The following is a 15620-nucleotide window of genomic DNA, read 5'->3' on the forward strand; positions in this document are numbered from 1 at the left end:
CTGCTCTTGAGGTGGGATAGCTGGAGAGGCCTGTGTCAGATCTCTCTGCATTCCTGGCATGCCTGCTGGTCCCCCTGCCTCCCTCCTATGCCCCTCTTTCCTTTGAACGCTGCTCAGGCGCTGACTGCAATTGGCCGGAGCCTCCAGCATCTCTCAGAGCTGCGGTCCATGCAGAGGCTTGTGTGTGTGCTGAGAGATGAGAGACCTCTTGTTGCCCTCCCTCCTTGTTTAATGCCTGCATCTACCCATTTGCCTTCTGGACATGCTAATCCCTAGAGCATGGGTAGGCAAACTAAGGCCCGGATCCGGCCCAATCGCCTTCTAAATCCGGCCCACGGACGGTCCGGGAATCAGCGTGTTTTTACATGAGTAGAATGCGTCCTTTTATTTAAAATGCATCTCTGGGTTATTTGTGGGGCATAGGAATTCGTTCACCCCCCCAAAAAAAATATAGTCTGGCTCCCCACAAGGTCTGAGGGACAGAAGTCCAGTTTGGCACAGACCCATTCTGAGCTTGGCTTTTCCGAGGTCTCTCTCTGGTGTCCTGATGGCAAAAGCTCTGGGGCAGAATATTTCAGTGCCTCTTGAGTGAAGCTGGCAGCCAGACTCTGGCAGTGGCTGATAGTTCTCAGATATGACTAATAGAGAGTCACTCTCCTGGCAGCAGATGTGAGGGATTTCATAGGTCACTTTGCACACTCTTATCTGGTTCCAGGGGGATGAGTTTCCGCTGGTAAAAGAGGAGGCCCACTGGGAATGCTTCTGAGGCCAGTGGACTTGAATGGGCAGAGCCTGCTGAACCTTGAAGCTCACAGGGAGCCGGGTGCAAATCACTATTTCAGTTCGAACTATATTTGAGGATATATCAGACATGTTCTGGCCTGTGGGAAGCAATAATTTCTTCTAGAGCTCTGATCTTACATCAGAAGAGCCCGCTGGATCACACCAATGTCCCATCTAGTCCGTTATCCTGTTCTCACAATGGCTGACAAAATGCTCATGGGAAGCCCAAGAGCAGAACCCGAGCATAAGAGCTTTTTCCCTTCCTGTGGTTTCCAGCAACTGCTGTTTGGAAGCTCGAACTGTGGAAGCAGAGCATAGTCATCATGGCAAATAGCTATCAATAGCCCTCCTCATCATTTGTCTCAATCTTTTAGAGCCATCTAGGTTGGCGCCCATCACTGTCTCCTGTGCAAGCGAGTTCCATAGTTTAACAATCTTCAGCTGGTGTGTTTGGACCCCCTACTGCAGCGGTTCTCAACCTGTGGGTCCCCAGATGTAGTTGGACTACAACTCCCATCATCCCTGAGCTCTGGCCTTGCTAGCTAGGGATGATGGGAGTTGTAGTCCAACAAACATCTGGGGACCCACAGGGTGAGAACCGCTGCCCTACTGGGTCAGGTGGGTTGCAACAGGAGTACCAGTACCATTCAAAGGTGGAGCCCTGGGTTTGAAAAGGTTGAAGACTACAGTGGTACCTCGGGTTACATACACTTCAGGTTACAGACTCTGCTAACCCAGAAGTAGTACCTCGGGTTAAGAACTTTGCTTCAGGATGAGAACAGAAATTGTGCTCCAGTGGTGCGGCAGCAGTGGGAGGCCCCATTAGCTAAAGTGGTTCTTCAGGTTAAGAACAGTTTCAGGTTAAGAACGGACCTCCAGAACAAATTAAGTACTTAACCTGAGGTACCACTGTACTGGTCTAGAGAGCTGGTAGGAAAGGTCTTGTAAGCAGGATGGGAAGGAGTAGTGATGTGAGGTGAGAATATTCTCTGCTAGAAAATTCTCCATAGAATATTCTCCACAAACTGTAAATTCTAATGTAAGAACCAGTTTTACAACCCACATTTAAAAAATCTAGAAAATAATAAGTCAAGCTGTGATTGCCAGTGTAAGTAATGAAAAATGATTTATTTTTTTTGATCCAGTTACATTACTGGGCATTGTGTCATTCACCATTGGCAGTTGGCAACATAATTAGAATTCAAAGTTGATGGTAAATATACGGGTTAGTGGCAGGCTTAGTGATTAACATGAGACATTCACGTTGAATTTTCAATTTCAAGTTTGGTGCAAAAAATCAAAAAATGTGAATTCACTGCATTGCCCCATTGAATAGAAGTATCTGTACAGTTTTTGGTTGCCATCTGAACAAGTTTACCCATGAATAAACATGTATATTAACTAATTATACCATTTTCAGTGCATTAAAATTATATTTAAAATGAATATTCTCCTATTTTAAATGAAAATTCTCTAATATTCTCATTAATTGAGAATATTCTTGAGAATATTCTCAAAGATTATTCTTAAGAATTTAACATCACTAGTAATGAGGTCTCCCTTTTTTACATCTTGCAGATATGACTTAAACCTAAGGCCAAGTGGACCAGCAAGGCATTGTGGATTCACTGGCATCTTCAGCTATCCCACCTCAAGAGCAGGCAGGCTAGTTGCCCAAGTTCGTAAGGCCCACGGTTGCAGAAATTGCAGCTCTGTTCAGGACTTGCTTTTGGCCCCCTCTTCCACCCCCCCCCACCATAACACAGAATGACAAATACCAGGGGTGGCTCTCCAGGTGGTGTTGGACTCCCAGTAGCCCCCATCCACCACAGCCAGTGGCTCCGGCTAATGAGAATGGTAGTCCAACAATATCTGGAGAGCCACGGTTTCGCTCTTCCTGCCATATGCAAACAGTTGTGTGGGTGAGGGGAGCCAAGATAACGCCTTTAAACCCTTTTAATTTCTACTTTCCTGCCGGGGGTGGCTCTGACGGGTTGTGATGTTCTTTATTAATGAGCACTTTGGAATCCTTTGGTGTCAAGCATAGCTTTGTAGAATTGGGTAGGAAGTCGCTTGAGGAATGTGAGGAAGCCCAGGCCTGTGAAGCTTCAGCCTCTGCTCGTTAATGTCACAGGGACGCCTTTATCTCTGACTTCCCCCCTGCACGATGTGCCGGCTTTCCCATCACAAATATTTCTGTTTGGCTGATTAAAAACAGATGTGCGATGTGTGGTGGACGCCTGGGAGAAGCTGGAGAAGCGTAATGATACCATTCTGTGAAAAGATCAGTGAGAGGACTTCTGTCAAGGGGTCTTAGGGGAGTGACAAAGTATTTGGAAAGTTGTGGAGCAGCGTTGGCTGCAGCCCTTGGATGCCTTCAGAGGTTGAGTTGTAATTCCTCCTTCAGGCCTTGGATGCAGTCCGCCAAGCCCTGTCAAATGGGTGGCAGGTTTTCAGAAAAGGTGATATATGTCTTGAGTTTTGGGGTAGAGACAATGGTTCACACGAAGCTCTTGTGTGCATAATAGGTAAAGGGAAAGGGACTCCTGACCATTAGGTCCAGTCGTGGCCGACTCTGGGATTGCGACGCTCATCTCGCTTTATTGGCCGAGGGAGCCGGAGTACAGCTTCCGGGTCATGTGGCCAGCAGGACTAAGCCGCTTCTGGCGAACCAGAGCAGCGCACGGAAATGCCGTTTACCTTCCCGCCAGAGCGGTACCTATTTATCTACTTGCACTTTGACATGCTTTTGAACTGCTAGGTTGGCAGGAGCAGGGACCGTGCAACGGGAGCTCACTCCGTCGCGGGGATTCGAACCGCCGACCTTCTGATCGGCAAGCCCTAGGCTCTGTGGTTTACCCCACAGCGCCACCCGTGTGCATAATAATAATAATTCTGTACTTTGATCCTGCCGTAGTTCATTTGTGGGTTCACCATCTATGGTTGACTCGGAACAAGCTGCGTTGCAGAGAACCTGTGTGAAGGCCACATATATGGTGCTTCCCCTTCACCCTTATCATCTTCCTCCCCCCCCCCCCGATCATCTCGAACCAGGGGGCTGTTTTGAAGCATCACCGCAAAGCTCCTCATCTGCCCTGAGATCTGGGCTGCAGCTAATCACTGCTTCCTCTCTCTCTCACATCTTGGCTTTTATGTGTGAATTCATTATGCAAGGTTTCTTTCTTTGTTTTTAAAGTCTGTGTCGATTTATTTCATAGGAAATCCTGAGATTTTTCAAAGGAGCAGGCTTGCAGATGGCTGGCGCTTTTCCATTTTTAAATCGTTAATTTCAAATCTCTTTCATTTTTATTAGAAATGCGCTGCTTTCCCCAGTCTTACCTGATCCGGCGCCAGATGCCTGTTTGCCATGTTTATGAAAGACACATTTAGTTTGGGTATAGTTCCTTTTCACCACAATGTTTTCCAGTTTGGTTCAGTGTTAGAAACTCAGATATATAAGTTGGACCTAAATGGCTCTGTAAACCAAGGTTTGTTGTTGTTTAGTCGTTTAGTCGTGTCCGACTCTTCGTGACCCCATGGACCAGAGCACGCCAGGCACTTCTGTCTTCCACTGCCTCCTGCAGTTTAGTCAGACCAAGGTTACAGTTGCCAAAATGGAATGTCTAGTTGCCATTTTGGGGCAAGAGGGCTCTCAAGTCTTATTTTTCAAATGATGGATGACACTGATTAATTATCAGTAAAACATCTGTCTAGTTCAGATGACAACCTTGAGCTAGGTTAAGGCCTTTGAGAACTTAAAGAAGAAAAGTCCCTTGATCCAGGGACAGTGGTACCTCGGTTTAAGAACGATTTGGTTTACAAACTCGGCAAAACCAGAAATAGTGTCTTGGTTTGAGAACTTTACCTCGGTCTAAGAACGGAATCTGAACGGTGGAAGAGCACTGGCGGTGGGAGGCCTCATTAGGGAAAGCGCGGCTCGGTTTAAGAATGGTTTTGGTTTAAGAATGGACTTCCGGAACGGATTAAGTTCGTAAACCAAGGTATCACTGTATTGGCTTATTCTGACTTCTTTTTCTTAATGGTGACATGGACCATTCATAACGCAAGAATATTCTTCACAACTGTGAGCAGGCTAGTGGGGTGGGGTAAGGCAAGGCAAGCGATAACAATTAACTGTAGCGTTGTTCACTGCTCCTGCTCAGGCTGCACAGAGAATGAATTTTTGGTTCCTGAAATTGATTCTGATTGTGCAGATAAAATATAACAGATACCGGTATATACTGGTCAGACCTCACCTGGAGTACTGTGTCCAGTTCTGGGCACCACAGTTCAAGAAGGACACTGACAAACTGGAACGTGTCCAGAGGAGGGCAACCAAAATGGTCCAAGGCCTGGAAACGATGCCTTATGAGGAACGGCTAAGGGAGCTGGGCATGTTTAGCCTGGAGAAGAGGAGGTTAAGGGGTGATATGATAGCCATCTTCAAATATATAAAAGGATGTCACATAGAGGAGGGAGAAAGGTTGTTTTCTGCTGCTCCAGAGAAGCGGACACGGAGCAATGGATCCAAACTACAAGAAAGAAGATTCCACCTAAACATTAGGAAGAACTTCCTGACAGTAAGAGCTGTTTGACAGTGGAATTTGCTGCCAAGGAGTGTGTTGGAGTCTCCTACTTTGGAGGTCTTTAAGCAGAGGCTTGACAACCATACGTCAGGAGTGCTCTGATGGTGTTTCCTGCTTGGCAGGGGGTTGGACTCAATGGCCCTTGTGGTCTCTTCCAACTCTATGATTCTATGGTATATAATGCTGTGGGATTAGTGTGTGAAAACAGTCAAGGTCCAAGGATCTCCAGGCAGGCACCTCCAGATGCTGGAGATATCAGGCGCCATCCTGCCATCCAGGCACCTTCACTCGGTCGCAAGTGACTGATAACCAGGTGCAAAATGCGCCCGGCGCCTGGCTAATTTCGAACACTGGTTTGGGTTCGAGCAGGCTCCGTGAAGACCCACCTGGGCAGGCTGCTGCCGCGTCTGCCTGAATTGCTTTCAGGCAGGTCTTTCAGTTTATCTGCTCAAGCAGCGAGAGGAGGCCAGCTAAATGGAGAGCTCTTGCACAGCAAAGCTGGTAGGGGAACAGCTGGAGAGACTATATTAAGCTTAGGAGGCCTGCAAACAACCTGCAGGGGGAAAAGCCTGTTTTCTGAACATTCTTCCCTCCATCCCTGCCAGTGATCTTTCTGTGTCCTGAAATGCTTTCGCTGCATGACCCAACTCGACAGGGTTGAATGGTTTCTGCTGTTCGTTTTTAACTGTTCCTGTTTCGTTTAGGTTTAACATTTGTATTTAGCTTTTCCAAAATACCAGGTTGAGCTCAAAGTGGCTCGTAATAGCATTCAAAATGAGCAAACATCACTATCGCTAGGCCGAAGACGCAATAGCGTACAAATAAGGCAAAAGGAAACAGGCTCATGAGATAGTTAATACAATCTCAAAGAGATGCAGAAATGGCTTCTGAGCATCAGCCCTGTACCAGTTAAAGGGGTTTCTATACCCACTACATGAGCACAATTGCAGGCAGTAGTCGCTAAAAATGCAAAGGTCGCCATTTCACGCCCATCCCACGAGGAAGGTAGGACTTGGTTTCAATCTCATTTCTGCTGGTGGAGACCCTTAGGGACTTGGTATCACTCTGAGTACAGAATCTTTCTCGGGTGGTCGGGAGGGGGAAAGAAAGAACCCACAACCTCCGTGTTGTCCAGTGAAAGGATAGATTTCGCGCGCGCACCCGACGCAATTAGTGCTTAGCGGTATGGTCTGCTGCCAGACTGCATTAAAATCATCATTACAGCAAATTCCTCTTGGAAGCCATCGAGAGACTAAGATTGATTATACGTAAATGAAAAGGGACTTTGATTTCATTTGTGATTGCTTTATCGCTTAGAAAAATCTTACGTTGCCGTTGGGAGTTTTGTCCAGGTTGGCATGACCTTGTAGGAGGTGAATTGTCACTGTGTTTTGTTTTTTTTCTAAAAAAACAACAACTTGGAAGCTGACCTTGGCTTGTCCTTGAACAGAACCTGCTTCAAAGGCAAAGTCCAGTTTCTTGTTGGCAAAAAGTACTTTGGTTTTGACGTCCTTTCTCTGTGTCTCTCTCAGGAATGGCTAATGCCGGCGCTTCGTGATCCATGCCCCTCATTTGACTGGAGGAACACACTTGTGTGGCATGACGCATCTTTCGGCTACTTGCTTCTCTGACTGGTGCTAACAGCTCCTAATTGTTTTGGGTTTAATTAGAACCGTCTTCAGTGAGAACATTCTAATTAAGCCCAATGTATAAAGAGACCTAAGGGTAGAAGCCCTTTTAAAACACAAGAGGCCTTCCGGAATGACCTTCCTTGGTACTGTGTAAGCTTCCAAATGCCTGTGCAGTGAGCTCAAATGAGCCCAAAGCGAAATCCTTCCTCCTTGCCCTTTCTGCCATCACTAAGGCCCCCTGTGCCTTTTTCTGTGATTCTTGTGCAGTAGGGAATTAGTTACTGCACAACTTGGAAGAGAGCTGGAGCAATCCTTGGGGTCAAACCAATCCTCGGTTGCTTCTTGATTCGTGGCAAGAACACGAAGCTCATTATCGTGCGCCGCCCCAGTCCCCGAGCAGTGCACGAGAGCAGGGGTCCCAGGCACTTACCCAGGGTTCATGTTTCCTTTTGGAAATGAGGTAGAGCAGGGACTGTGGTGTCTTTACCTGGACCTGCGATGGAGGGGTTCAGAGCATTAACACACCAAGGGTGGGGAGCCTTGCTTCTCCCATCTTGCAGCCTTGGATTCAAGCAGAAATCAAAGCTTGCTCTCAAACGTTGCTCTGACTCCCTGTCTAGCTTGCTGCTTTACTTCTAGGTTGTATCACTGCAAAACTCTCTACTCCAGACTCTGTCGGTTAAGGGAGGGGCCCCTGCCCATTTGCCGTCTCACATTGAGCCCCTTAACCCCCCCATCACCTCACCGGGAAGCCATCCTGGCTATTTTCGGAATTAGAAGGCTTGATTAGCTTTCAGCACTTGAGGGATCCAGGGATTAGAGGTGGTCTGGCATGCAGCCTGTTCCCCCAAACTCCTAACATTAGGTTAAATTTGGATTTCGCCTCATTTGGAATTGTGTGTCATGCAAATGGCATTTTTTTTGTTGGTCCTTTTGGAGAAGGAGTAGAGCTGAGTGAGTTTGCAGGAGAGTTTGGATCAGAGGATTCAGGGAGGGATCAGGAAGTGCTGTGCCAGTGGTTTTCAACCAGTGTGCCGTGGCACCCTGGGGTGCCTTGAATGATGGTCAGGGGTGCTGAGAGCAACACTGGCATCTGCCCCCCTTTCCATCGGCTCCCTCACGTCTCTGCCTCCCAAAGGCTTGCACAGCTGTTTATTGCAGCAGCGCTGGCTATAAGCTCCGCAAGCGAATGGTGCCTCTGGGAGACACCTCTCTTTGAGGCGGCAGGGGGGGGGGCGCAAGCTCAGAGACTCCCAAGGGGAGAGGAATGGAGGCTGAGGGAACACTCCACAAAGGAGGGCTTTTGGAAAAAGGGTGAGAGACTGCCAGCTCTGCAGGCAAGGGGTGACGTAACTGGGCTCCTGGGGTGCCGCAGAAAGAATGTACCGTATTTTTTGCTCTATAAGACTCACTTTTTCCCTCCCAAAAAGTAAGGGGAAATGTGTGTCCGTCTTATGGAGCGAATGCAGGCTGCGCAGCTTTCCCAGAAGCCAGAACAGCAAGAGGGATTGCTGCTTTCACTGCACAGCGATCCCTTTTGCTGTTCTGGCTTCTGAGATTCAGAATATTTTTTTTCTTGTTTTCCTCCTCCAAAAACTAGGTGCGTCTTGTGGTCTGGTGCGTCTTATAGAGCGAAAAATACGGTAGTTGGTTAAGGGAGCCGTGGACTCAAAAAGGTTGAAAACCTCTGTGCTATGCAGAAGCTAGTTGACTCAGCCCTGGTGAGTTGGCCGGTGAGCTGCCTGAGACTTGCACCTGTCAGGAGGAGGACCAGGAAACCTGCTGGTTTCAGCCCCTCGCAGTGTTGATGACTAGAAGTTGAGTCATCGTGTTGCTTGCAATTTGGAGGCCTGAGTTGGAAGATCAGAATGCCGACCCAACGCCCCTAAAGTTTCAGCTGACAAAGCACCTGTGCTTTTAGAGTGCAAAAGGTTAACGTACCTTTTTCAGAGTTGGCCATTTCAGCCTGCTTCGTAAGCCAGCTCTTGTGGCTGCCCATTCAGTGGAAATGGAGCAGGGTTAGTGGCTAAGAAAAGGGTCTTTGTCAGTCTCCACAGGTAAATTGCTCCACTCAGAATTGTCCCAAAGAACGGGACGGAAGCCACTGAGCCAAATTAAGCTGGTTGCTTGGATACCAGTGACCGGATAGCATTGCGCCAGTGTGATGTAGTGTTTAGCTTTGACAAGGAAGATCCGGTTATGAAGATGGTGGGTGTGTCCCTTAAGTCTCCCTTGCCTGTATACTTTCTATGGGGCAATTAAAAATTAGCTGGGGGAACTCCTTGCCCATGCCTGGAATCCAACAGCTGTTAATTGGCCACTTACCTGAATGCCTCGTCCTTGCAGATGCTTTTGAGGTTGTGCATTTCCTCTGCTGCGCGATGGCGCAAAACTGGAATCGCTTGGATATTCCTCGGCTCAGACTTGCTCTTTCCAGACAGAGACCTGTTGTACCCAACCTCTTCATTCAGGTCAGAGCTGGAATACTGGTCAGACACACACTGCAGGGGATGTGGACTCCCTTTATGGGGTGGTTGTAATGATTGCTGAGAAATTTTTAAAAAATTGCATTTAACTTGTGAAGCACCCTGAGAGCTATTGATGAAGAAATCGACATTGTGCATTCTGTGAACAAATCAAGGTGATGTTGTTAACCTTTAAAGCCCTAAACAGTTTCTGCCACTTTGTGTGGAGTAAGGGGAGTATAGGAGTATAAGGGAAGTTTTTAATGTGTGACATTTTGGTGTATGTTTGGTCGTTGTTGGAAGCCGCCCAGAGTGGCTGGGGAAACCCAGCCAGATGGGCGGAGTACAAATAAATTATTATTATTATTATTATTGCCATCTGGCGATCTAAACCAGTGTTTTGAGCTTATGTTGCTATCTAAGCAGCTTGTGGACTCGCCTCCTGAATTGCACATGGAGGGGATGAGGCCTTGGTTCTGCAAGGAATAAATGGCATTCTTTCCTGGGTGATAGGGAAAACCTGAGTGCTTTCTTCTTTTGAATTGCACTCCTCTGTGGTGCAAGGATGTTCCTAGATGGGCACCTCAGGATTTACCACTATGTTGTCTTTTCCCCTGAACCCCCCCTTTCCCTTTTGATGTTAAACCACCAGATGCGGCACCTGATTGGCCGTCCTTGTTTCAAACGCTGTCGCCTCATTGGCTGCGGGCGGAAACCTCTGTGTTCTTTTCTCCCTCAAGTTCCTTCTGGCGCCCGTCCCTCTTTCTGTTAACCCCTTTCTCTTCTGCAAGACCATGGCATTTCAACAGGCTCGAACACAACCAGAATCTGGCAGATGGAAGAGCTGCCAGGAGAAACAATAACAAGGAAATCATAGGAGCCTCGAGTCATTACCGGGGGTGGTGGGGTGGAGGAAGCCGAGCAGGGAAATCCTTTGAAACCCTGATACAACTCAAGGCACAGGCTGGGGCTTAGGGGAATTTGTGCCTCTTAGGAAATCTGGATAAGTTGTTTGTACCATAAAACATCATTTGTTCTGGGTGGTTAAAAAGTGCCTGTGCATTTCCAACATGTGCAGAAAGTGCTGATGCTGGGTCCCCAGCAGGCAAAAAACTGGGCCTCTCTCCCCAGTAGGGGTATGTAAGGTATATAAGAGAGGACACCCCCCAGGGAAGAACCAGTAGCCGGATGGTGAACAGATCGCAGTACACGTTTCATGTTCCTTTCAGCCTAGAGACCTCCGCAGGATATATCTCAAACTCTTTAAAGACACTGGCGAAGTAGTGCTAAAAAGAATGATTCCTTTGCTAAAGTTGAATGTTTCTGCATACAGTGGTACCTCAGGTTACATATGCTTCAGGTTACATACGCTTCAGGTTACAGTCTCCGCTAACCCAGAAATAGTACCTCGGGTTAAGAACTTTGCTTCAGGATGAGAACAGAGATCGTGCTCCGGGGGCGCGGCGGCAGCAGGAGGCCCCATTAGCTAAAGTGGTGCTTCAGGTTAAGAACAGTTTCAGGTTAAGAACAGACCTCCAGAACAAATTAAGTACTTAACCCGAGGTACCTCTGTACTTAAAACCCATTGCCCTGGACATTGTGCATAGCCCAGGGATTCCATTTTTAAAAAATAAAATAAAAGCTCACTTAGTCACTCTACCTGGCTTCTGAATCTCAGGTTTCATATCTCTCAGTGATAATACCCATCTCCTTGCTATAGATAGAATCCATTCTGATTTTCTGTGGCTTGTGTTAATTGCTTCCTAAGTGGCCGGAAGCCAAAAAGATGAGGTGGGTTCTTTAATATTGTATCTCTGAAAACAGTTACAAGCTTAAAATTGGAAACTTGTAACTTGAAAAGTAGGATTTCCTATTCCCTCTCTCTCTCTCTCTCTCTCTCTCTCTCTCTGTGTGTGTGTGTGTGTGTGTGTGTGTGTACACTGACTGGCATATTTTTCCTTGGCTTTGGTTTCTTCAATTCCACGAAGTTCAGGCCGCTCCTTTCCTTGCCTCTGATAAGTTTCACTCCTAGTATTGGTAACCCAGTCAAGTGAAACTGTGAGAGGCTGGGAGGGTCCAAAGTCCCCGTTCTGTTGGATCTGTGTCCCAGAGCAGAGTTAGCGTTACCAGCTTCCCAACATGTGGGAGGTTGCTGTAGATCTGTGTCCATTTGAATTAAGATAAGTAATGGAGGAGGGAGATTATGTTTTAAGATGGTGGGGAGCAAAGAGTAGAAACAGGCAGGCTCTTTTGTGTCCCAGGAAAAGGTGCCAACTCCCCCCTGGAGATAACAGCCGGAGGAAAAAGGAAATGCCTCTTGATTGAAACTCCACGTTCATAGAAAGGTGTACAAAGATCAAGTGACTATATAGTTGGCAGGGTCCTGGGTGTTCTGCCCCTGTAATCTAGGGATTATCGATGAGGCAATTGATGAGGGCAGGTGATTTTCTAGATAGCTGTGTCTTTCCCACCTTGTTTGGTAACGGGCATTGAGTGCGAAATGTGTGCTCAGTCCAGTGAACGGCATTTTAACCTTTCAAGTAAGGGGTGAGATGGGGAGAAAGACTGAGCCCGAGTGTGTCGTTTGGGAACGGCTCTGCCATTTGCACATCTGCATTTCCTGTTTGCACATCTGCACATCCCAGTCTCTCCCGCATATGTATTCAAAGCCTAGGGTGTGAGGGCACCCACCTTTTCCACTCTGCGACGGAGCCTAATCTGAGTCAAACCTCGCTGGCGTTCCATTGCGCTAGACCGAAATGTTGGAGTTGGGCTCTGGGCACATCATTTTTATTCATCAGTCTCTGAACTGAAAGCGACTTTACGCCCAAAATCTTAAAGTTTGTACTTGTAGTATACCCGAAGGAGCGTCTCCACCCCCATCGTTCTGCCCGGACACTGAGGTCCAGCACTGAGGGCCTTTTGGCGGTTCCCTCCCTGTGAGAAGCCAAGTTACAGGGAACCAGGCAGAGGGCCTTCTCGGTGGTGGCGCCCGCCCTGTGGATGTCAAAGAGAACAACTACCAGACTTTTAGAAGACATCTGAAGGCAGCCCTCTTTAGGGAAGCTTTTAGTGTTTAACAGACCGCTGTATTTTAATGCTTTGTTGGTGGCTGTCCAGAGTGGCTGGAGAAGCCCAGCCAGATGGGCGGGGTATAAATAATAAATTATTATTACAGTGGCACCTCGGGTTAAGTACTTAATTCGTTCCGGAGGTCCATTCTTAACCTGAAACTGTTCTTAACCTGAAGCATCATTTTAGCTAATGGAGCCTCCTGCTGCCGCTACCGCGCGATTTCTGTTCTCATCCTGAAGCAAAGTTCTTAACCCGAGGTACTATTTCTGGGTTAGCAGAGTCTGTAACCTGAAGCGTCTGTAACCTGAAGCATATATAACCTGAGGTACCACTGTATTATTATTATAGTGTTTACCTCTGAGCATGTACAGAGTGTTTTCTCTTCATATTTCCCTTCCTGGGTCGCCACCCCACGCCCTTAAAACCAAGAGGCTTTCGGAGCTCATTTTACAAATGATTCTGCTGTTAAGGGGAACCCTTACCCACAAATAATCTTGGCCCCTTCCCTTTGAATGCATCCAGAGGCCCGGAACGGCACCAGGCCAGCCCCAAAGTTTCCTTTGCCCTTTCACATCTTCCTCCTCTTCCTCTTGGGGTGTCGCTGCCTCCCTCCTCCAGTGAGGGCAGTGCTGCCGCCTTTCCCCTCCTTTCACCCAGTTCAGAGTGCTGGGAAGGGAGGGGTGGAGCTTCTGGCCTTGCAACGTCAGGAAACTTGTGTGTAGCAGCCCAGCGAGCAAAGGAGGAGTGTGCGCGTCCCTGCCCGGATCAAGTGTCTCCTAGTCAGGGAAACCAACTGACTCTCCTCTCCTGGGCAGAGAAGAAAAACCCAATCTCCTCTTCCGGAGGAGAATCGTTCTCTCCCCCCCACCCTATCCGCCCACCCTCTCCTCTGCCGTGTGATTTATTCCTCTCCAGCACCCTGCGGCTGACTTTTCAGGAAGTACAGCGATGGTGGAGGTAAGTGAACTTGCTGGCTTGTTGCTCCCCCTCCCCCACGGGGCGCTTTCAGGAAGGGTGGGATGCCTGTCCGTGCTGGGCGAGCGAGGGGGACGCCAGGCTCTCCCCTCACCCCCCAAAAAACAGTGTGTTCGAGCAGGGCATTGGCTTCTGGTGGAAGCTACTCAACTCAGCGAAAAGGGAGAGGTTCTATTTTCAGGGTGGGCTCGCTCTTTGTGCATTTAATTTCAATTTTGGGAAGAATTTTCTCTTTTGCAAAAAAGCTTTGGGAGAAAACTTTTTAGAATGGAAATCTTGTGTTGCAGGTTTACTCCTCTCCCCCCCCCCTCTCTCTCTGAAATGGCTTATTGCATGTTTAACAACAGAGTTGCCCACCCATTTCTGAAATGGTTGCCTAGAGGTTGAGGGCAGGGAAGGGCAGGAGCGGCAGTTGACAGTCAGAATGTAGCCTACCTTCACGGTCAAATAATCTTGAGTTGGATGTCTGCACCGCCCAGTTGACTGCGGCCTGTTAGGCTGGGGAGGCGGGGTGGCAGTGGCCATAAATGGGTGAGGCTTCGTGATAAGAGTTGGTGAACTGTACCTCTAAGCCTGTGGGGCTAGGAAAGGGCTGTGGGGATTAAAGGCCCCTAGAATAATAATGCGAACTTCAAAGTGTCTTTGGGTATAAACCTATCTCCTGGCCCAGCTTGCTCAGGACCAGACTCAATTTATCAGCATCGCAAAACTCAAGTGTGTGGTTGCTCCAAGGAGTTTAAAATTAAACGGAGAAAGGGGAGGGAAATGGAGTTGGGGCCAGAAGGGAGCGTGTACGTTTATTTGAGTTCTATGTAGATAAGTCTAGTTACTGTGGGGTGTGGAGATGGAGGGGTTTTGCCAAGAGTTTCGTGCAAAAGGTGGGTCTTGAGGAGGAATTGGGGAAGCAATGGGGAGGTATTCTGTGAGGGAGCTTGTGGCATCAGGGCAGCCAAAGGAAAAGTAGACCTTCAGGTGACCTGGAGTGGTGAGGCTGGACTCCTGAATGTCTTAGGTGAGAGGATGTAGCAAGAAGAGGGGTGGGGGAGAGAGAAATTGGGGACCACAGAGGGCTTTTGAGGTACACGCATGTTTGTAGTAGCAAGAACCCACCCTTCAGCTTTGGCAGAGAGAGTTCCTAAGGAAGTGAGGATCCCTGGCTCCAGGTTGTTGGGTTCCACACTAGGAGAGGCATTCCCAAGGCTCATAGCGCAGTCCTGGCTTTGCAGACCTCAAGATGAGAATTGTTGCATGCAGCTATTTATATGCAATTTGCAGCTTTCGCTCCCTGCCTACCAAGGGCTGAGCGTTCTCTTGCTTTCTCCCTTCCCCCCATGCTTTGCCTGCAGCAGTGTGGTGCATAAATGCTGCTGCTCTTGAATAGGCCTCTGCTAAGAATGAAAATTCCACTATTGAGCCCAAAAGCAGGCGACTGGCTGAGCAGGGTGCTAATGGCAGGGTAGTGTTGCAAGCAGGCCCTTTCCGGTAGGCTGCTGCCTGCTGATTCTTGGTAGCTGTGGGTTTTCTGGGAAATTTTTATTGGAATTTTTTCCTGATGCCCATGTGTGATCTAATTTAGCATGTTTGTTTTACTTGTGTTTACTAAACAAATCTAAACATGTTGAAACATCCAAGCTTACCTAATACTGTATTTGCGTTTGGCACCTGTTCATTGTTACGTACCCAGTACATTTCCGAGCACAATTCAAAGTGTTGGTGCTGACCTTTAAAGCCCTAAACCAGTGTTTCCCAAACTTTTTTGGGCAACGGCACACCTGTCTACTGAAAAAAAATCTCGCAGCACACCACCATTAAAGCCCCGCCCCGTGACGTCAGCGCGCAGCGCCACGCCGGGAGGGACGCACGAAAGTGAAAGTTTTTTCCCTCCCCCCTCAGTCCCTCGCTCGGAATTCAGCTCGTTTGGGGCATCGCTCCGGCTGCTCCCTCTCCCGCCGCGCAGGAGCGATGCCTCTCTCTGGCTCTCCCTCCGTGCAGGCTGAGGGAGGGAGGGAGGTGCGCGTGTGACCCGTCTCTGCTGGGAGACCAAACCCAGCGAGGCAGAGTCGCGCGGAGGCGCCCAGGCAGCGCTGCCGGCTGCGAGGAGGAGC

The 15620-nt window shown here is 48.4% G+C and overlaps 1 protein-coding gene and 1 long non-coding RNA gene across 7 annotated transcripts in view; both read left to right on the forward strand.

Annotated features, from left to right (window-relative positions):
- Positions 1-15620, forward strand: part of LOC310712949 — a 2318697-nt gene that overhangs the window by 374395 nt on the left and 1928682 nt on the right. The gene's annotated exons all lie outside the window — the stretch shown is intronic.
- The window catches only part of PAK4 (p21 (RAC1) activated kinase 4), an 80180-nt gene that overhangs the window by 15513 nt on the left and 49047 nt on the right, over positions 1-15620 (forward strand). The window contains exon 1 of one of the 6 annotated variants that reach the window (XM_083516172.1): positions 2361-2461. The exons of 4 other annotated variants lie outside the window; for them this stretch is intronic. The gene's annotated coding sequence lies outside the window, so the exon portion shown is untranslated. Of the gene's footprint in view, positions 1-2360; positions 2462-13265; positions 13498-15620 lie in introns of those variants that run through there. One more of the 6 variants, XM_083516174.1, reaches the window with a different exon arrangement.

The sequence above is a fragment of the Podarcis liolepis genome, assembly GCF_965112155.1.
Source record: "Podarcis liolepis genome assembly, chromosome: 7".
NCBI lineage: Eukaryota > Metazoa > Chordata > Lepidosauria > Squamata > Lacertidae > Podarcis > Podarcis liolepis.